The 22,992-nt window shown below is 41.6% G+C and overlaps 1 protein-coding gene across 3 annotated transcripts in view; it reads right to left on the reverse strand.

Annotated features, from left to right (window-relative positions):
- Window positions 1-22,992, reverse strand: part of zfhx3b (zinc finger homeobox 3b) — a 292,407-nt gene that overhangs the window by 215,537 nt on the left and 53,878 nt on the right. For all 3 annotated transcript variants that reach the window (XM_088370361.1, XM_088370365.1, XM_088370366.1), the window contains exon 3: window positions 136-279. The gene's annotated coding sequence lies outside the window, so the exon portion shown is untranslated. The remainder of the gene's footprint in view (window positions 1-135; window positions 280-22,992) is intronic.

The following is a 22,992-nucleotide window of genomic DNA, read 5'->3' on the forward strand; positions in this document are numbered from 1 at the left end:
GAGAGAGAGAGAGAGAGAGAGAGAGAAAGAGAGAGGGAGGGCAGTTGAAAGAGTGAGTGGGTGCAGGTCAGCAAATCAGTCAGTCAGCGAAACACAGTTGTTGGACACCACAGCCGAAAAAAATGGAAGGCATACCTGTTTGCAGCAAAGCGACGGCGGGATCAGATCTCGGCCTGGTGGTATCTTGTATTAATTATTCTCCTGGAAAGATGTTAGCTGCAGCGTCATCTCTCCCGAGAAGGCACTCCTACTGTCCCACAGTCGGTGGATGGAGGTGAGCTATAGGAGAGAGGAAAGAAGAGAGCGAGTCAGAACCGGCGGCAGGCCCATGCAAACCATGACTGGCCCACGTGAGATTGATCACGCACGCTGAGGCCTCTGCGGCGCAAAGGGGGGGAACTGTCGGGAGAGCGGCGCGCTTTGTGTAGCCCGAGGATATGGAGAGTCGAACGCACTGTCACGCGCACACGCTTAGATGTGACACAAGTGCTGTTAGCATTTGAGCTAACACAAAAAGAGTGATGAAAAGTGGGCCGCGTGTTTATGTCATCAACCAGGCTGATGGAGGCCCTCATTAGCATTCACTGACAACCGCCTGCACATCTGCTCTCTATAATGCCTGTGTTGGCTCACGGGGCAGCTGAAACCGGACAGGCAAATAAAAAAGGTCAAAAGTCTGTCAGGGAGAAGGGGAGAGGACGGTGATTACAAACAATGGAGGATAAAAGAGATGCATATGAGTGGCGGGAGTGCGACTGCATGGCCCCTCAACCTTTGGGAGTACTGGCTGCAGCTAATCTCATCAATGCCTTATATATACACACATACACACACACACACACACACGCACGCACGCACACATACACACACACATGTATGCGATGCAATGGTTAACAAAACAAGAGTCATAAAATCTTAAAATTACATTGGCAGCAGTGGTTTCGTCGTGGATGATAGCATTTCAGTGCATTAAATTCACAACAGGCAGCAGTTTGTTAATTATGTTTAATTATGCCATTAAAGGACACTTTTATAAATTATATCATTAAGAGATTTTTGGTTGGTTTGGAAAAGAACCTATACAAATGACAATGTCAAAAAAATGGCAGGTACAAGTTGAATTTGTTCCATGACCACACTCGTATGTCAAGGCACCACTATGTACTCCATGCCTTCCCCCATTTCCGCCTAATTTTCGTATTTTAATGGATTGTTTGACTGCACTCGTCCATTGCAAGTCAAATAAACACGAGACGAGGGAGATATAGGCAGCAGTGATGATGTTGAAAATCAATTTGCATTGCATTAAGCAAATATAAAGGCTAGCGGTTGAGTTCTCTTCAGCTTAGCGAAATCACATTTCCCAAATCAAACATCCCATTCATCCATCTTCTCCAGTCTGTCTCAGTCTGCCTCGGCCAGTATGTAGATTGATCCAGATGGACACGGCGCCTAGACCTCCGGTCGTCCCCCATAGACACTCTGGATGAACTTGACTCCCAGTCCTACAGATGGGAAGGAGGAACCTTCACCTTGGGTGAACCCTGGGCTGTGACACCCTCACCCCCACCGCACCATCCTTTCGTAGCAATGGCATTGAATTCAGATCGCATTCCCAGCAGCCATCATCGTGGATGTCTGATCAATACTAGAGAATTATCACACAAGGCTTCCTCAAACACAGTGTCAACATGCCAGCGTTGACCACAGAGCACGTGTGTGATCACTGGGGTGGAAAGAAGCCGTGACCGAGTGGTGGAGCCTTAGAAGACGGAGAGCCCCTTGCAGCGCCTTAGGGGGGTGGTTTGTGGGTTTGACCGGCCGTGTCGCTGAGCATGCTGGGCCGCAACTTAAAAGGACATCAGAGGGCTGTTACACCTCAAAGCAAAGCTCACTTCCTTCCATCTCCAGGATTCACTTTCTGTGCATTCTCAGCACAAAATTATCCTTCCCAAGAATTCTCCAAACATTTAAAGCACACTAATGCCCAAAATGTCATAGGTACCGAGCGAGGTACCCGGATACAACTGAGGTCAACCATTGCAAAATAATTACAGTCGACGAGTCTTGCATATATTGGTGGATGCGCTGCTTCATATGCCTAACTGTATGATTGGAACCACAAAAACATGGCTAGAAAGGAAAAGGGGGACAATAGAGGCAAGGATTTTTTTTGTGGAGGCTGTTGGAAATGAGTGCTTGCACCATTCATTAATTCCTTCATTTTTGTGTGTGTTTGTTTATACGTACGGTTTGGCAGTTTGAAAGCGGTACAAATCTAGACCAACTAGCCGCTAGTTGATGAACCCTGCACCCTGCACAGCCGTTTAGTCAGGTTTAACTACGTCGCTTAGTGCGTGGTGGGCTTTAAGCTAGTATTTGGGAGGACTAGCCTTGCCTCTGATTGATCAGTTGACGAATAAAGTGAAGTATAGTTATATGCCACAAGTTTGATGTGCTTTCTTCAAACGGCAATCAAGAGAGAGAAAAGAATGATTGAAGGATTTCTTTATGAAAAGTTAAAATCTTACTCGCATTATCCAACTTTCCCTCCTTCTGTTGCGTTTCCTTACGCCTTTTATTTTTAAGTTGAATTTGAAATATTTATATTGCTCGGTTTCAGAGTAAATGAGCTGAGGGCAGATTTTCCATTAAAAATCTAAGTTGAAGAGACGAGAAAAGAGAAGTGGTACGTATCTCAATGCGTTTTGGGTTTTAGTCATCTTTAATCAATTCTGTGTTTCTGCACCAGGGGAAAAAGAAGCATCAGATGAAACAGCCAGTCGTCCCCTCCCACCTCTCCCCCTCAAAACCAGTCTTGGAGATTAAAAACTTAAAAGAAGCGCAAAAGAAATACCTTCTTACTTTTTATTGCATTAGCGAGTCCTTGACCATCCTTGCTTTTGTTTGCTTGTTTAAGTAAAATTCCACCTTATTTTGAAACATGGATTTTTTCCGAGGTCAGCTACTTCTGAATGGTGGATTCAATGCTGAAAGACGCATTTTAATGATATTCTGCATGCAGCAAAGAGGACTTCAACTTGTGATATCATTTCTTTCTATTCTTCATTGTACCTGCATACGCGCTACCTTCTGCTCGAAACTTCATTCATTCGACAGGGTAAAAAAAATAAAAATACAGCTTTGGCAGTGGTGTTTTGATAAATGTAATAAAGAACGCTGTCAATCAAAAAATACAATGCCTAATTTGACAAAGCTGTCAAGAAGAAGAAAATCGCAAAGTGAATTTCAAACAAGACCTTGTTTTGCCCATCCAAGGTGTTTAAATTTGTAGTTCACTTAAATCTAAGGCTACATCGTCGGTTCGACTTGTGATGAAGAATATGAGCAATCTGTTTCATATTTATTTCAAATGGGAATAATAAAAAATCATGGGGAAAATAAGAAATATTATTTGGAAAATGAGTATAAATTTAAAGCAAAAAGAGAGCGCCACAAAGCACAGTGAGGCCATAAAGACCCAAGGGATCATTATTCAGTGAGCTGACCCGAGAATGGTGTGTGACTGTTCCCTTCTCTGAAGGGCCATCATAACGATAGCATAAGTTCAAAGGTCCCAAGGCCCCATAGGAGCCATCAAGATCCCGGAAAATATCCAAGCACTCCGTGGAGGGCGCTCGTCTTGGTTCTGAATCGGTTAGTTGGGCAGCTGCACCGGCGTTCTGAGCTCATGTGCAGCTTGCGGTTTCAGACATGCTTGTTTGTGATGCAGATATGATCCGCACGGCTGACGTTGCGGTCATACATCCTGAGTAGTGTGTGTTAAAATGTGCTCTTAATAAAATATTTCTGGGGCAGTGCCAACTCGTGCTCCCCACGCTCGTTAGAGCTCTCCGACCAGCTTGATAAGTGCAGCTCTGCTCCGTGATGATTTATTAAGATGGGAGAAGGCGAGGGCTGGCCGGTCCAAAGCGCCCCAGGACACGCCAACCGCAGAGACATTTGAGGGTAAAGGCTCGGAATAGGGGGTGCCTCCGAACAGATTTACATCATCCAAGATGCATTTCCAAATGAATTATGTAAGGCCAAATTGAAATACATCAGAGTCTCACAAATTTTGCTTCGTTTTGCGGGCTGCGATCTTTTAGCGACTCTCACTTCCTTCTGATGCGCTCGTCTGCATCGCCATGAGGTAAACTTGTGGCCATTTGGTTCATATGGAAAGCCGCTAATGGATGGGGTTTAAAAATAAATGCAGCAGTAATGGTCAGATCAAAGCAAACAAACAAGCTGGCCTAATTGACAGGTAGGTTAGGCAGGTCCAAGGGGAAACATGATGAGCGAATATAGATTCTCTATAGGTCAGGATGTCTGTGGTGGATCATTTTGAGGTCTGCAGGCAGGCTGCATTTAAAATGAAGAGGAAGAATGGCACCGCTTTTCCACTGCATGGTATCAGCTTGATTCAAATCCGCTAAGTTTCAAACTCAAAATGGTAGGGCGGTGTCCCAACTTACAAGGACACAATTTAAAAATACCAGCTGTCGCTCAGACGAATTTTTTGCTTTGACTTACAAGCAAAAATTGTTTGTTGCCATTGAACACAACCGCACATCAAGCAGCACTTTACAAAATAGTGAACAATTCTTCACAAATGGCTTCTTCAGATGTAACAATTAAAGACCGCTTTGCTTAATGCTAAAAAACAATGCAAAAACCCAGAGATGGACTAACAAACAGCATCTATGTGGTGGTGGTATGAACAGATTTGAAAACTGACAGTGCAGCAACACGTGTAAACAGACAATTTAAAAATTCCTAAGCATATATTCTTCATCATCTATGAGGAACAATTAATATTACTGCAGCATACCAAGTCCCAATTGGGAAACGCTTCGTTTGTGTCTTTATGACTATTAACAAACGGCAGGTAAATGAGCTCGCTTCTGCAAAATCATTCGCCTTCTAGCTTTGTTGATTAGAAGCATTTCTGGCTAAAGCCAAACTGTGCCAGGGTTTTTCCTATTTAGACCTGGATTTGACCCTTCTGATTTTAAGTCAACTAAAAGTCAAACATAATTGTCCTGTTTTACGGGCTGCAATCGTATAATAAAATTAGAACATATCCAATTAAATCAAAGAGTTATGTTGGGGGCTATCACATTTCTTTGGTTAGGTTGCTACAATTCGTAGCAGCGCCTGAACAAGTGTTAGTGCTCAGCAGACATCATGAGAGAAGTGAGTCTTAAAGACGTCTCGACAGAGAAACGCTGGGTATCCTCCAGAAGAGGAAACAGCCTTAGTGGTTGGAGGATAGATCGTTTTCCCCCCTTGCCACAGTTAATTTTCAAATCTCCAACATCCTATGGCTGTCTGTTTTTCTTCTTCTTATGTTTTTTTTCCTGCTTTCATTCTTTTCTTTTAAAATGAAACTGGAGCTGGGGCGTGATAGTGATAGATGGCTCAGCGCTCTAACACGTTATCCAATCCGGCGCAGATTTCATCCAATAAAGAATCACTTGTGCACTCTCAAACTAAATGGAAGTCAGGCAGCGGAGAGAAAGGGTCTGCCATGTGTTTCTGTGCTGCGAAAATCAAATTTTCGTAAAGCTGCCGCAGCGGTGGCTGGCGGACAAGGCAGCAACAGCCATGACTGGCCAGGGCCGCAATGTCTGCACACACAATTTAATCCATCACAGGGCGCTTGACACCATATCAATCAACCTTTCATCAGCATGCACCTCCCAACATAAAAAGAAAAAAAAATAGAATATTTATATACAGTCACCTCTGACTGCGGTGACTGAAGCTTGAAGTCAATTGACCAATGAAGGGAGAAATGAAATTGAGCATTAGGTAAAACTATCATCAAAAATAAACACTGTGTTTAATGTAGGGAAAACCTCTTTAAAAACTAATGAAATACACTGTGTATTTATCTCAGGATTCATTTCCTTCAACTTGCAGTTAACTATAGAATATTCAGCAGATGAAATAAAAATGAATTAAAAATTCATGTGCATTAAAAAGTCTTGCGAGCGCCGTGGGCCCGCCATTACACAGGAAAAACTTTGAACTGATAGATCATGAAGCTTTTTTTCTTCCTGAAGTGTTTAATGATATTTCCAATTCAACACATTACTTCTGTAAGCTTGTCTGCATTTGTTAAAGCGGTGGCATACAACAAAATATTACTTCAGGGGCTACATGACAGCAAGTCAATTTTCATTTTTAAACTTTTGCTGCATGATTTTCCCCCTTACCCCGCCCTCTTCATCAACTCGCCCCTCCTATGGCAGTCCTTTGTTCCGGGAATGCAGTCCCTTTTACCCCCGTCTGTATCCCACAGGCTGTGGCTCCAGTGGCCTATGATTTATAATTCATAGGGGCCGCTTTTACATGGGACCTTAGTCTACCTGATACTCAGCCACTGGGCCCATCCTGGGACAGCGCAAGGGGGGCTCTTCGTTACGCCTGGCACCGGAATACTAACATGACACCCGTTTCTTTGAAGCATAGCCTGTGTATGACAATTTGACGTAGTAATCTATTTTTCCCCGACAAGATCAGGCGATGTCTTGTTTTTTTTTTCCCATTTATCTTGATCAACCGCAATTTGCTTCCTTTGGAACGAACGCTCAAGCATTAAATGATTCTCATTCCGGTGAACTGCAGCTTCTTTTTCCAGACAAGCGCTCATCTTGTTCACGGAGTTGGTGTTGTGGAACATGGCACCTGTAAAGCTCAGCTCTCATGGTGAATCGCATTCTCAATCGGCCTCGCTCTCTGCTCTGACCTCAGCATACGGCACGGAGAGTTCTGCGCTCTTGGCCCTGGGCTCTGCTGTGCTGCTTAAAACCCTGTTGAGGCTCCAAAAGGCAAAACATTCTGCTTGTGGATGCCTCACCACCCACCTGTGTCTGTGTTGCTACACAGGCAAGGTGAACAGGCCTTGTCTGATTGCCAGCAGCCGATCACATGACAAACAACCAGGCTCAAATCAGACATGTGTATCGTTGTTGTTCCTGACTAATTATTCCTCCCTCATTTGCAAGCGGAGCTGTTGCTCATTTAAATTTCAATGGGGGCAAGCGTAGGGTATGATGTCAAGGAGTTAAGCGTGTGGCTAAGCTCAGGGAGCTCAGAGCCCCCCTTTCTCCTTTGTCCAGTAACTACATCATCACAATGACACCTCCTGCTGAGTTTGCCTAATAAACAGCCAAAACAGAATGGAAGATGCGCTGTTGTTTATGCGAAGGACGGCTAAGGGCGATAGGGATAGTGGTGGTGGTGTAGGGGGGTGGGGGGTTAGATTGACATAGCAAAGAGCTCTCAAATCAGCGGGTTGCTCCTGGATTAGTTCAGTTGTAGCACAACTCGGCGCTCCACAGAGATCATTTATGCAATTATCAAGAACAAGGCCGGCCGCAGAGCCCAACAGCTCACTTCAAAGCCCGACGCAAGATGAACAGTTACAGCACGCCGGTCTATTTCCATACAAGCCGGCCCATCCCTCCTTGTTCGCCTTCACTCCCTCTGCCTGCGGGCGTTTCGACTGTTCTAATGAACATAGGGCCCGTTCCACACCCAAACACACATGATTAGAGGTCCATGTTGCACACTGGGCAGGCACAAAGAAAAGCAAGCCCCAGTCAAGGACAACTGGGCCTGTCAAACTCTCGCCTCCTCACATTGCCATCATCACTTGTAAGAGACTGACGGGCTTTAGGATTTTTGAATTTGATGCACATTTATAAAGCGGCTTTGGGTGTCGCTGGGTTGCGCTACAGATCGTATCACATATCATGGTCGCCATCAATCATGAGGTGTGACTTAAATGGTCGGCTGTACTTTAAGGCTTGAAGTAGAAGCTTGTTTTTCTAATTCAGGATGATATTTCAACCAAATATCAACGGCACATTACTCCTTTGAAACTGAGGACTGAGCCGAGATGAGATCATTCATGAGCTGCAGGAGGGCATTGTTTTAAACAAGTAAAAATACCAAGATGTTGATCATTTCCAGTGATTCAATTTTGATCTCATTAATTGTGCAGGTATGGGTAATATCGAGGAAGGTATCAGCCTTAATTTCTTGGCTTTATTGCCAACTGAAATGTTTTGGAGATGCCGCTGTGCATCAACATGGGAAAACTTACAAAAGCAGAAATTTAATAGCACACCAGCTCATGACAACTGAGTGGATTGACTGATAAAACGTTAAGTTACCATCACAATCTAAAAATTGAAATCCACAGGGACTGATAAAAAGATATGTAGCTATATATTTACTGCGTGACCAGAATGTCTAAAATGTCTGACTGAGCAATGACAACATAATTTTGTGATAGACGTTTGATGCATTAGTCAGGCCTATGAAAACAAAAATCCTGCTGATTTGGACGTTGTTATTAAGCGTATAGGCACGCTTAACTCTAGGCCATGTGACTTTCTAATCAGATGTAGCCATGTTCTATTGTAAAGAGAGATCCAATGCAAACATACAAGTAACAAGATCCACTACTTGGATATAGTTTCTAATCAGCACGATAAATTATTCAGCCTTGAAAGACCTTGGACTATGAACAGTGTCAGCACGCTGACATAGATATGGATGCTGCCATCAAAGTTCTGAGGACGACACGGGGTGAGGCGAGAGTTGGCCTAGGTCACGGAGCCGAGAAGAGATAGGCAGCAAGTCAGATGAAAGCCTGAACATCAGCAGCGGTGCTAATCGATCGACTCCGAGGATGCAGACACGAGAGCAGACGGATCATTTAAATGTAGTAAATGCAGATGATAAAGCGGGGGCACCAGACTCCGATCAATAGAATTATAGCACAACTCTGATTTCCATGGAGTCGTTTAAAGAGTTCAAATTAACTGTGATGGTGGTCATTTCTGCTCATGTGGCTCTTTTATGCTTATTTAGTCAATAGTATAACTTTGAAAGCAATCGAATTGATGGTGAAAATGTAGTGAAGACAGATGATCTAAATGGATTAAAATGTTTAACAAGGAGATGTTATGGATGGACTATTTAACAGTATAAAAGGTGATTTCATTTCAAGCTTATAGATTGCTTTTGCCTGCACTGAAGGTGTGCAACTCTAGATTCTTGTACCATATTAATATCAATATTTCCATCAAAAAGTGAAATCTGTACTAGAATTTTACAACTTTTTTTATTTAATGCAATGGCATCACAGAGTTTCTCTGATTTAACCAAGGTACTATTATTTGTCTATATTTAATTATCTTAACAAATCGTACAATTTGAAAGCTTTACATCAAACATTGGCCTTCTCAAGAGAAAAGCATGCCTGAGCACATTGCTGGCACCTCAGAGCAAGTTCATGTATGTCACGCAACGCGCTCATCCATCCCCACAAGAGCACTCTGACCCTCTCATCTAAATATTGCATGAATTACAAATGCTGAGTTTCCCACTACGACTTAACCACTGCTGATGAAGGCAGAGGCTCGTCTCATCATCCCTGTTTAGGGACCTGCTCAATTTAGCTACTCCCAGATGGGTTCCCTGTGATATACAACGATGTAGAGGACACAGAAGAGGAGGTCATGGGCAGCAGCAAGTTTGGAGTCATCTTGCAGCAAATGGCATCACACTAATTCTTTCACCTCCCCACAACTTGTGAGACTCAAGGCTGGTGGGTGAGCCAACAATTATCCGCAGAGAGTGTTTTATAATGCTGACATAAAGATATCAACTAAGACCATGTGATCAGGACGCATTAGATGTATTGCCTGGAAGGAAGCCCCGCACGCTGAAAGTTTAATCCTGCTGATCTATATGAGTAATTGTGGTGCATTACTTCTAATTACGGCAGCAGCAGTGATAATCCCTTTAATACCAATTCAGATAGACGGTGCAATGAGAGTCAGAGAAGGCAAGCAGGAAGGTGGGAGGAGGGGAATGCAGCGAAAGGAGTTTGATAGGTTAAAAAAAAAAAGAGTTTAGGCGTGAACTAATTCAGACTTGCATTTGCAGCAAGTTTTAGCATAACAGCTCAATGTCCACATATCTTTAGTAAACATTCAATAAAAAACATGTTTTATAATCAGGGGCGCACATGAGCGTTCAGGCAGTGTGCACGAGCACTGCATATTTAATATCACACGCCAGTTCCAGTCTTTCATTGTGCTTTTGCGCTCTGAGAGTTGGTCAAGGGCCAACGTGAAAAGTGAACTAAGGCAATAACATCGCTGAAAGTTAGCAAGGACACAAATAAACAGAATGTAAGGGCTGAAGTTTTCGCCGTATTTTTTGCTTCACTTCAATGGACATTCTGTTGCCCATTCTAGTATGTGTCAAGGCCACCTAGGGGTGGGATAATAGAGACATATGTATGATAAACTAAAAAAAAAAAAAACATCATTACAAGCTGATATGACAATAAAAAAAATAATTTTTGGTTTCTATGTGTCAGTTCATCATAACAACCCATTATTGCATGCATAGTTCAGACAAAGACATTCACGTTGGTTAAAACATTTACTACATACAGCCATGGCTGTGAAAAGATTTGTTTTGGTGTTGTAAATCTGTCTAATAGTCATATTTGTTGTATTTTCTTTATATAATGCTTTGCTATTTTATTGCTCCGGAAAAACAGTAACATGACATAGGCCTACTGTATACTGTTGTCATCGAACAGCAATGATATGTTTCTTTTAATAATCTTCTTATTGTTTTTGGTGGTGTCACAAACTATTGAAGTCAGATGTAGATGATGGACAATGTCCTTGCCCGATCCACATTGTTGTTCCCTCTTGTCCTCTAACTGCCGGTTGCACATTTCCAATCTATTCCATAACCTCCCCCATCTCGCACTGCCCAGCAGGGACATGCTGCAAGGCAAGGGGAGGGGGGGATGATGATTTTAAACATGAGGCTGGGTGACATCTGATGGCAGGTCGGTGATAAAAAGCAACATAGAAAAAAAGGATGAAAGGCAAAGAAAATAGATGCAGATCAGCAGTGGAGGCAAATCCCTCCCGTCTCCATCTAAATGAATCAGAAGGGGTCCAAACCAAATGGCCTCCATTTACAATTCAAGTAGAAGACTGTGTGATATTAAAATGCTTAGCTAGTGGAAGTACCCAAAATTTGAGCGGTGCAACCGGATCAACATCAGGAAAAACAAATGAATGTAAAGAGGAAATGCTTTACAATGAGGAAAAAAAAGTTAACTTTCTCCTGTTTTTTTTTTTTCCCCCCCTCTATGCCTGGGGAACAATGTTGGTGGAAGAGCGGAGAAAAGTCATGTGACGCTTGAGCTCCTTCATCCTGTTTATTACAGTGCTGGCCCGGCCGGCTCTGTCCTCAAGCCTCTCTGCTCACTACTATTTAACTACACCTGTCATTTGCGCTCCAGTCATTTTTACCTCTATGCTCGCCTTTCTTTCCCCTGCTCGCAGGGACCGTTAACTGGGCCTGTCTGTCATGCTGGGTTGAAGTTTGGGTTAGATTTAGGCTCGGGTGAGCGGCAAGAGAGGCAAAGGTGGGGACGGGAGGGATTTCTGGAGGGGAGGGTGGCTGAGTTTGTGATGGGAGCACGACATGGTTCTTCTGACCACTGTGAGGCAGCCATCTTCTCATATAGTACAAGACAATCAACGGGAAATGAACGTGCACAACAGTAGATGAAGAAAGCTACAATTGAACTTAATATTTTTTAACGATGAGGAAAAATATATGGCTGTGTGCGCTGTTATATTACCCGACTGTGTGTGTTCTTAGAGCTTTTGTGTGTGAATATCCATTATATAAAAGTAAATCGTAACTTCTAATGCTAATTTTTGCTACATCATCAAAGGGGTTTCCTATTTACTGCTTGCCAAAAGCTGGCAAAGTTTCTAAAACAAAGTACGTATTATATTTAAATTAAAAATGTGTGTCATGCTTTTTATTGTGTGTTTAGATCTGCAGTAAAATCTAACAGGGGTGTCAATAAACATTTTAAAGCACGCTCAGGGAGGGTAAAATAACAGTCACATGCTTGCTACTGAAAACTGCTCAGCGTTTACAACACAGATTGATTTTAAAAGTGCTCCAAAAAAGTTCAAATATTTTGTTTTAAGTTTGAGAATCACTGCTCTACATGATTCATCAGTTATGAAAACAGTTGTTCAGTAATTTGATAAGCAATTAGTTGTCAAATAATCGTTTGTTACCTTTGTAAATTGCCCTTATAACTAAATAAACCTTAAACAAAACAAGGAGATTAAAGCATGTGTTACAACTGTGTAAAGCCACTGATGGATGACCGAGCTCCACTGTAACCAACTTCATCAACACCACCTAGCACATCTCTCAAGAAAGAGTGAATTTGAACTTTCCCTCTACCACAAAATGCAACAAAAGCCTCCATTATCTCTGAACAGACCCTTAACAAAGAGTAGAGGGTCTCCTTGTGTCTTCTTCCACTTTCTGCCACATGTACCTCAATGTTGTTGCTCTATTATTCCAGTGTAAATCCTCTCTGTGCTATTTCACCCCAGCCTGGTCCAGTCCTGCCACTCCACCCTCAGCAGGTTAAATTATAATTTAATTACCATGCCTTAGCTGCATAAGCTGCTTGGGAGCACTTGCCCCCCAGAATAATTTGAAAAGATTGTGTCTTCCCCTCATGATCCACCAGAGCCGAGCCCCCCGGAGGCCCACTTCAATATCCCACCTAATTATCTCTGTTAAATCGGGCACCTATTATGTAGAAATATCAGTAATTAAGTTGGAAGAAATGGTTAAAAAAAAAAAAAAGGTATTCCTTGAGAATTCCTTTTCGGATTTATTTTTTTCCTTGAGAGCGGGTTACGAGTACCCTGAGGAAATGTTCTTCCAGAATTTACTGTTCAACGGTGGAACTATGTTGCTTTGGCACAACACACAGATGAAATGTATGACAGCCAGAGCGGGCTTGACAAAGGACTGCATTACTTAATGAGTTCCGATAAATTGTATAATTTTCAAACAAGTACAAAAAGCAGTGGGGAGGAATAATTGGGTTTGTCTGCACCAGGGCTCCCCCTACAGTTGTGACAATTACTTTCCTTTTGAATCAGAAAAAGGAGACTTGCATTGTTAGGTTGTCAATGGCAGAGTGGTGCTTTGATATACAAGTGACCCGACTTTGTTGTTGGAGATGATTATGTGACGGTGTTAGAACCTTTTGAGCAATTAATTTTTTAGCACAAATGGTGAAGCAACACATATAGACAGATAATGTTTTTTTTTTTTTTCACGATACAACAGTACAATATTATAGTGTGAAAATATTCCTCATTAAAATGCACATTACGATTTAGTATATATACTATACGTGTCTTCCCCTACAAGTGTGGCCATGAATTGAATTAAACTTGCGGCTCAATACATACAAATTCAGGGCTGAAGAATTTTAAAAAACTAATGTGTGTAAACAGCCACACAAACTAAGCTAAACTATTTTCTCACCTGCAATCAGAGAGAACCTCATGCATAGTTAAATGGGAAAGACAGATATTCCCCGTGAATCTGCAATCTGAGAGACATCATGTCAAATTGTCAGATGGTGAGAGAAAAAAAAACTAAATTGTAAATCAGCTTTGATAGTCTTTGAGGGGGACAATGACAACAATGTTTTACTGTGTGGCAAACATCCTTTCATATGAACGCTCCTCGTCTGCATTTATTTGAATGTAAATACGACTGGGCTAGTAGTGCTTTATTATTCCTTGTCAGATAATCTCTCACCAAGAATGAATCATTTATGAGGAGATTTATTTTCAAAGAGAAACAAAAACCATAAACTCCTACAGTATGGCATATGTTATATCATACTGTATATAATTGGCTTTTCCCCGAAAAAGGAATAATTGCCTATGCACTAATACAAGCCGAGAAAATTGGAATTTCAGACAGATAAGAGATTTTTATTACATTTATTCAATTTAATCAGTAAGCTTTTATTCGTTGTTTATGTATTTTCTCGACTGGCTTTTGTCTGTTATTGCAAATGAACTTGAATAACTCTGTTTTATTAGACAAGTGATGAAGAAATGAAAGTAATAATTTGCTTTTCCTACTGCTTTCAGAGCATAACTACAGGTTAAGTTTAACTCAACCGTGAAGTTTAGTTAGGAACCCAGCAGCATCCTTTTAACACGTCTTGTTCCATGTGAGAAGCACGCGCAACCCGAATAAATACAGAGCAGATAATGAATAGACAAGAAAATAAGCATTACTGCTCTACGCTGTTCAATCTTCGCACACAATTGCAGTATTTTAGATAAAATTGCTTGCACCCACCGCACCCCCATTACACGAGCACACTCCACGACACACACAGATACACACATGTACACATGCACACATGCACACACACACACACACACACACACACACACTGTCTCAGCCTTTTTTATCCTATAATACGCCAAGGAAAGTCCCCTCTCTGTCCATGCAGACCCCCCACAAGGACGGACCCTGCCAAGGCAAATTACAGTGGGGTTGGGCTGGAGACCGCTTTTGTTTTGCGGCACTCAGCAAAACACAGAAAATAACTCAACTTTAAAAAAAAATAAAAAAAATAAACCTCCAAATTATGAGTTGAACTGGAGCAATTTGGCATGCTGTGATAACTGCTCTGTCAGAAAGTTCTTTGGCACGACTGAAAGAGATTTTCAACCTCGAGTCATCAAAAGAGCTACCGACTCATTAGGCTGCTTAATTACAGCTTGTGCACATCTTTGACCGTCATCCTTGTCAAAATAGAGGTGAAAACAAACTGTCCCCATCAGAAGAAGTCCATATTCCATCTTTTGTCTAGCCCACACAACCCTGTCTTGTCACAATAGCTCATCTGTCTTTTACCTTTTCTCATCTCCTTTGTACTTGGCCTTATTTTACAAGCAATGAACGATCACCTTATGCTCAATCTATCACCATCTTTTGTATTTCCCTCCAAACTAGTCAGTTGAATTGTTGGCAAAGTGCTGTTACAGTAAAGCCCTCTTGTCTTTTTAAGGATGTCATGTTTTGTTTGTCCTACCTTGTAGTACTTGCCAATACTTACTTCTGAAGCCAAAGCTTGGCGTCACTGGATGTACAATCGCAAATACAAAGCACAAAAGCAATCAGATTGACTGACGGGAAACACAATGCGTCTTTGCAGATGAAGACATACGATTGTGGCCACAAAGAACATAACTGTAGTTGATGTGAGGTCACATTATTTGTGTGGGTGGGTGGGTGGTTGGGGGGTGGTAAAATATTCAGAAATTTGAGTGGTAGACAGCTGACGGTGAAATTTAGATGGTGAAACAAACTGACCTTCAGACATGTTAAAATCTGCCACTTCGACTAGGAATAAAAATGTAAACATAACAGTTCCAAATTACGCTTGGTAATAATGTACTGTATTGTAATATAATATCATTTAAATTCCCATTTCAGTCACGTGGCCCTTGTACATCTGACCCTGTTGAGTCGGAGCCCCTGACGTTATCTAAAGCCAAGCCTCCAATTTGGGTTTTAAATTGGACAGTTATTTTTAATTGGACCGGCAAATTGGTGCTGTTGTTAAATCCAATTTATTATCATGGGCAGCTGGCGAAAGTAAAGCCACTCCTTAGAAAGAGTAAGCCACGACTTTGTTACATCTCGGCTGGATTGCTGCAATGCACTTTAATTCGGAGGCAACCAGTCTTCCTTCAAGCGTCTCCAGTTGGCTTGCGCACTAAGAGCAGCTCGTAGAAGGGGGCATAATTCCAAATCTAGCCTTTCTTCTCTGGCTCCCTGTTCATAAGGGAATTCATTTTAAGATTATTTTGTTTGTCCTTCAATCTTGAAAATCAGCATGAGACTTGGCATTGTTCTGTTTTTTTTTTTTTATTGTGTCTGGCTGTTTTAAAGAGTCTCTCTGAAACTACAGCGCCTGTCATGCGCAGGAACAATTGTCGAACAAAGACATGAACATAATATAATCATTCTTAATAATATTGAATATTCCACATAATGTAAAGAGAGTTTTCCAATGATTTAATGGCTTTGTTGTTTAAACGCTTTATGGTGTCATTCCTTCATTTTAACCTTTAAGCATACATGCTGAATTTTGTTACCTTTGTTTGCTCTCCACATGCAGGAATTACATGAGTGTCCAATCCAAAAGGGGATTACACCTGAAGCTATTTATAAGATACTTCTCATATTGTTCGCTCAATCAACTCGTCAGCATCAGTTGCATTTTTTAAACCACTTGATATCTAAATCAAATTGTTTCAGACCAAACATGTTCCCCACCCTTTTCAAGCAATGTATTTTACATTCTTCTGTCCTGTCAGTCAGTATCAATAATGGAAGCACATCAATAAAGACAGACGCATTTGTATGTGTATCATTTCAAAAGTGGAATCTATTCCTCCCCTGCCCTCTACTCCCTAGTCTTCATTGGCTAGCGGCCGCACGGCTCATGCTCAGCCAGGCGCACAGGATATTAGTGTCTCCAGCAGCAAATTTGCTTTTCACATCTATTTCTTTCTTCTACCAACCACTTCTTGGATGGCTTGTTATTGAGCTCAGTGTCCACAAATGCCATTGATCCGAGCCACAACCGAGATCCATACTCAGGCACTTTACACTCTCTCAGCGTGTTAGTAATACTAATCCTGCTCCTCAGGCAGGCCCATTGATTTTATAGATTTCCCCCCAAAGTTGTGATAATGATATATCATTGTTAAATTTGGTAGAACAAACTGCTTTGCCGATTTATCAATGCGTGTTGGCGGCTGTGATTCAAAAGATGGCCCGCAGGTATCACGGTACATCCGCAGCTCAATAGCTTTAATTCTGACTGAAATGAGACCTACAAGACTCAGATGAACGTTTCACAAACACAAATTTCAAGTTGTTTATTTGTTGAATGCAATCATGGCCCTTCATTAAATATTAATTGCCGGGGTTTTTTTTGTGCATGTTGTCGTTTTGTTTTAAACAGCTGTCGATGGATGCATATGGATCCATTTTGGCTCTGCCCCCATGAACGTTTCACAAACACAAATCTCAAGTTGTTTATTTGTTAAATGCAATCATGGCCCTTCATTCAATATTAATTACCGTTTTTTATGTGTTGTTTTGTTTTGGTTTTAAACAGCTGTCAATGCATTCATATGGATCAATTTTGGCTCTGCAGAAAGCAGAAACAAGATTTTGTCAAAACAACAAGGGCTACAATATAACATTTAAGCTTGATTTACTAAAAGTTAGCACATGCAAAGAAAGAGCACAACCAGGAATGTGTTTTTGACATTTCCAAATAGCCGTGGCAAATTTATCATGTTCTGGGAAAAGTAAAGAAATTAAATTAGCACATGCTGACTTTGTGTTTCTAAATGCAAACGGCATCATTGGGTGTCAGGCACAATGTGAAATGTTTCGCTCACGTAAACATTTTCAACATTCACAAACAAAAAAGATTGTCACATAATTTTGGAGCATCTGGGTGATCTAACGACTTTTTAGCTACGTTTGGGTCATTCTCACGCGCCGTGACAATCAGTATGTGACAACGACTCTCTCAGAGTCATGATGAATACAGAAATCTAAGAATAAATAAATCTAAGTGCCAGACACTCGAGCTAGCTTAAATGAAAGCAAAGCAGGCTTTGTGTGGTTGCTGGCTTCCCTTTATCGGAGTCCAGTATTAGACTTCTTTTAGCTTGACAAGTATCGGGCTAAACTTGGAGCAAGAAGAAGAAAACAAACATGACTCCTGAAAAGAGTGGGAAAAGAGCAACTGGAGGTGAAAGAATTTTGCCAAGACTGGGTGGCAATGAGGTAGTCCAAGGTAGAAGCGTGGGGAATAGTGAGGCCTGAAGAGACAACTAATGGGCAGAACAGTAAATGCTGAAACCCAAGGCACAGCAAGGCAGCAGTGGCCTAACACAGCAGAAGGTCTCAGAGGAGAAGCAGGCCTATTAAAGCAAGATAAGGGTCTGTTTGGAGAAGGCATTCTCTTAAGGGTGTAGCGAGTTGCATCACAGACACGGACATCAATTAAAGAGAGAAAATATGACACAGGAGTAGCAGCGCATTAAATAAAAACAACAAACTGCCAGGACTACTTCCCTCCCTACTGAAAAGGCGAGGGATGGGCAGGGAGCATCAGAGCTGAAATATGGTCGATTTATTCTCGGCAGAATTGTTGAGAGGGGGTGGATATGATGAGGTGCGATGTAAAGGGGAGAAAAGAAATGAGGCTGGATGCCTTCTGGACACACAACTGCACAAGTAGATGAAAGACGAGGCACGCCGACTCACCTGAAAACTTACAATCCAACAAAAAAAAAAAAAAAAATGCAAGTAGATGGCTTCAATGATTGCTAATTTAGCGTTACCGTCACCTTTCCCTTTAGGCAGGAGGGGCATGTTCCCCGCTGCAGTGGCCTAGATTCTATCTCTGTCTGGACACTGACATCAAACCTCATGAACTACTTGAAAAGCCAAAGCGAATGACAGCAGGTTCTGGAAATTACAGCCCTACTATTAACGTTATTGAGCGTCTGAGTAGGTCAAGCACCCATCATTGCCCAAAGCCCTTTTGAAACCTCATCAGCCCAAGGAGGTGTGGGTGCCAGAAGGCCTCCACCCAAGCGGCGGTAAACAACGATGAGCCGGACTGACACGTGAGGCTGACGAAGGGGAGAAATGCTAAGATTCTCCTGTTGTTTTGTTTAGAGCGAATGCGCAAGAGTACGCGGGCTTTGCTTTTGGTTCGGGCCGGGTTAATGTGATTTCCGTTCCGCTTGTCGGTTCCGGAGAGCCGGCTTTGTGAGCGGTGGTCAGGTGAATCTCGGACTCGGCCCCCTATGGCCATTAGTGTGGAAAGAAGACAACCCAATAAACAGAGGGAAGCTTGATGTGCACAGGTCACTGCACAACTTGCAGTCAAAAAGCATTTGGCCCAGGAGATTTTTCTTTAAAGCAATAACATGCATCATAGGAATCTGAGGAGCTTCATTACCGGTCCCTCGCTCACTGAGAAAGAGGCAACGGAGACCGGAACAGACCCAAAGAGGAGGTGTTGATGTTGATCTGCGGAAACATGCTACGGCAAACAGGCACTGGAAGTCGTTTTGCGACTTTCAAGTTAAATATTATTCCCTTGACAATTATTTTGTGCTTCTGTTTGTATTTACCAAACTCACATTTTCACTCCACGTTATCGTGCCCTTTTAAAAAACAATGAAAGCAAAGGCGGCAGTAAATCTTTAAGGATTTGACTTGCAAAAAGCACCTCATATATTGTTTATGAAAAAAAAGCAGATGTTCCCATCCCTTCACCTGCCTCTGAGCATGTTAGATTTATTCTCCTTATTTTTAGACTTGCACTAGTTAAGTAGGAGAGGCACACTTGTCTGACTGCATCTATACAAATAAAGACAGGCGGTGTCCTCATCTGTCGTTTCTCATAAGGGGAGTCAAAACAATTCTGTTCACGTTTGAGTTTCTTGGGTTGCATCTTGATTTGAGTCTTGAAAAGATGTTTTAAAGTTGTATTACCCCTTACGAAAGAACACAAATTAAATAAAAATGGAGAAAGTGCAGTCAAAACATTGAAACATTATGGAAGGCAAAAGATTCTAAAATAATCCCTCTTGTGTCAACTTGATCCATCCAACAGAAACTTCCTTTTGTTTGAGGAACTTTGAGGAAAGAGGTAGATGACTAAGAGGCATACTGAATATGGACAGCTGAACAATGCAGCCTTAAAATTCTCTTCAATCATTATGAGCCACGAATGTAAGATAAATCAAGACAACAATGAAAAGCTGGGGATTCTTCTCCGTGTATTCAGTAGAGCCTGGAGATAAAAATTATCCCGACGTCACAGATTTTTAAATTTCAATATTATTGCTTTAACTTACAAGTGCAGCATGTGGTCAGTGACTCAGCTCATATCACAATAAGCACCACTCTGACAAATAGAGAACCATTTTAGAAAAAAAAGCTGCCTGTTGTTTATTGCCAATCTCATTTAAAGTTTCATCTTAAAGTATATGAATAAAATTTTAAAAATCTTTAGTCTGTTAATGCTTACTCAAAAACTTTATTGACAGGCTAACAGTCTAGTAACCCTTTAAGCACAGGAAGGAACAAATTAATGGTACTTTACTCCCAATTCATTTGGGAAAGAGAATTTGTAAGTGCGTTGACTTTTTTTGGACTCGCATCTCAAGGCACCACTGTATTTGTTTGGTTTTCTTAAGCGCATTTTATCCTAATCAAGACCTTGCCTCATAAGAGAAAAAAATACCCACTACAATAAATTATGTTGTAAAGGCGCTTTGACTGTTAAGGGCACAGGAAAACGTATGCTTCCAGAAAGTAGACCACACTTTAACATGTGTGTCCTCCACAGGACGAGCTCAGTGTCCACAGCATATAATGGGCAGAGAATAGCTGAGTCGTCAACTTTGGCATCAGTCGTTGATGGCGTGGAGCGACAAGAGAAAGCCCTTTTGGCCCCATTATTTATCCGCGCACAGGATGCTTTTTGCCAGTCAGCAACATGTAACACACGAACCACACGTTGACAAACAACATGTGTGCACAAAATAAATATGTGTGAATAAGGTTGAGGTGATAGAGGTCGGTGTGGGGTGTGGTTCAGCTGGGGTGAACCAGTTTATAGTGGAACACATTGTACTCCCTTAAGCAAGTTATTTAACAGCAAGTAAGTTAATGAATTTTAGTAAGGCAGACCGTAATCTTCACATCACCCTTAATGGGGGTTCTACATACAAGATTTTGAGGAATGTTTTTTGTAATTTATCAAACATTCATTTAGCTAATGCGTTGTTTTATTTTGGCCCAAAGAGAATTTTCATGATAACAGTTGAGTAAAAATTGCTGTAATCATTTTGTGTTTTTTTTAATTGTTAATTAACATTGATTCATTAATTTTGTAACAGCTCATGATATCATTTAATTGATTTATTTTTAATTAATGTTACATGTTCATTTAACATTTATCATTTAGTCAATTCTTTTAATAAATTATGACAAAATTTAAAATACTGTATAATGATATAGTAATTTTCTCAAGCGCCGAAATCTTGAAATTAAGCCGGTATCGGTACTCGTACCAATATCTGGTATTGGTACTCATCCATCTCTAATGAAAAGTGAATACTAAGTGAATACTAAAAACAACAACAACAAAATCACAAAATTATGTCTTAAAAGTCCCTGCAAAAACTATTCTCACCTTGAAAATGAGCCTCGGGGTTGACCATGTAGCTGGATAAAGGTAAAATGGTTACCACACAAGCACACCAACTGGAGGGGTAATATACTTCTTGTAAGGGATCAAATTGTCTTCAACACCCCTTCCCCGTTATTACCCAGAACTCGCCACTGGAGTGGATTCTTTGTACGGCTGATGGTGCATCTCTCATTAGTTTCCAGTGTGCTGCTAAGGGGGAGCAATGTGCTGTTTTTTTATGGTTAATTTGATATATAGTCCTGAGGAGACAGTAGTCTGGCCCCAGACAAGAGTAGAAGACAGAGGTCACTAAGGTCCAGGTCAGAAAATTTACAAGTCGCCATGCACATGAACATGTGTGCTCGCACAGAGCAAATCCCCAATTGCACAGATGTTTCCATCAGGATCCTTTTTAGTAATATTTTTTATTACAGCCACCAGAATCAATTTCATATAATTTTACAATTTAGTTTCAAAAATTGCATTTATTCTCGCATGATATGTGAGGCGAGGCTATTTAGAGGTGCAGAGGTCACTAATCACCCTTTGTGGCCTATTGCAGTCATTTGCACCTCCACACATGGGCCCCTTCAAACAGTTCCACTGTCAAGCCCACCACCACCCACACCCACACACCCTTGCACATTTCAAGGACAAAGCGTAGTGGTGACTGACACTCAATGCAGGAGCTCATTATCACCTTCCACCGCCTGCAAATGGCTGCCTGTCTCGGGTACCATGCAAGTTCATTGCGACGGGCCACCGTAGCAGGTCACATGAAAAAGTTGTTGCCTCTGGGCTACCATCAGGCAATACAGTGGTGTCTTGAGGTACGAGTGACTCATCTTGGAATCTTTTGCTTCGACTAGTGAGAAAAATGTGAGATACGATTGCTGGGTGGTGGCAGTGAACTCAACTCACTCCACAGTAACCAGCACTTAAAAATAATAATTAATAAATAAATAAATTAGTGCCGCACTGATGACCTGAGAGATACTGAAATATCTTGATGAACAGTGCAGTGCATCTTTCTGTCTTATAGAACCCCCAGGTGGCCACTGTGGGCGTGCCAGAAAGTGGGTTACAGTGGCTATACAATTTATTTAGTGTGACAAAATGATTTAAGTTGTTTTAAATATGCCATCATTGTATGTTTGGATGAGTAATATTTTCCTTTTCATTGAAATTCAAGCATTTGTGTTGTATTGGGGTGTAAGGGAGGGAGTGGTGTAACGGATTCTTTGCATTTCTATTCATTTCAATAGGAAAAGATGATTTGATATGGAGCAGCAGCTTTCTTTCAGCATGAAGACATACTGGGAGAAGGGCAACTACCAGTCAAAGCTGGCAGGAATAATGGCACTGAAAATCACTGTAAATCTGTTCCTAAAGCATCCCACAGCACCGGACGTGTCGGACCAAGTCCCATGACGGAAAACGTGTCAGGGATTGCGTTTAGCTTTACACTTCACTCGAAATGAATACACACTGACTTACACACTCATAGAATTTGTGTACATAGATACTGTAGACACACATCTACCAGAGAGACGATAGATAAGATGTATGGCTGACTTTGCTGGTTTTCCTTGTGGCATCAAGTCCACTCAACTGAGAAGATACTTCCTCATTAGCCAACCTCTGCTTCAGACAGCAGTGGGGCTCTGAAAGCCTCCGTGACAGTATGGGGGAGTAAAGTGCGTGTGTGAGTTGGAGCATGGATCATAGACTTGTGTATTAGCAAGTGTGCACAAATGAATGGGAGT

This window comes from Syngnathus floridae, chromosome 3 (genome assembly GCF_059516105.1).
Source record: "Syngnathus floridae isolate MCC-2025c chromosome 3, RoL_Sflo_1.0, whole genome shotgun sequence".
Lineage (NCBI taxonomy): Eukaryota > Metazoa > Chordata > Actinopteri > Syngnathiformes > Syngnathidae > Syngnathus > Syngnathus floridae.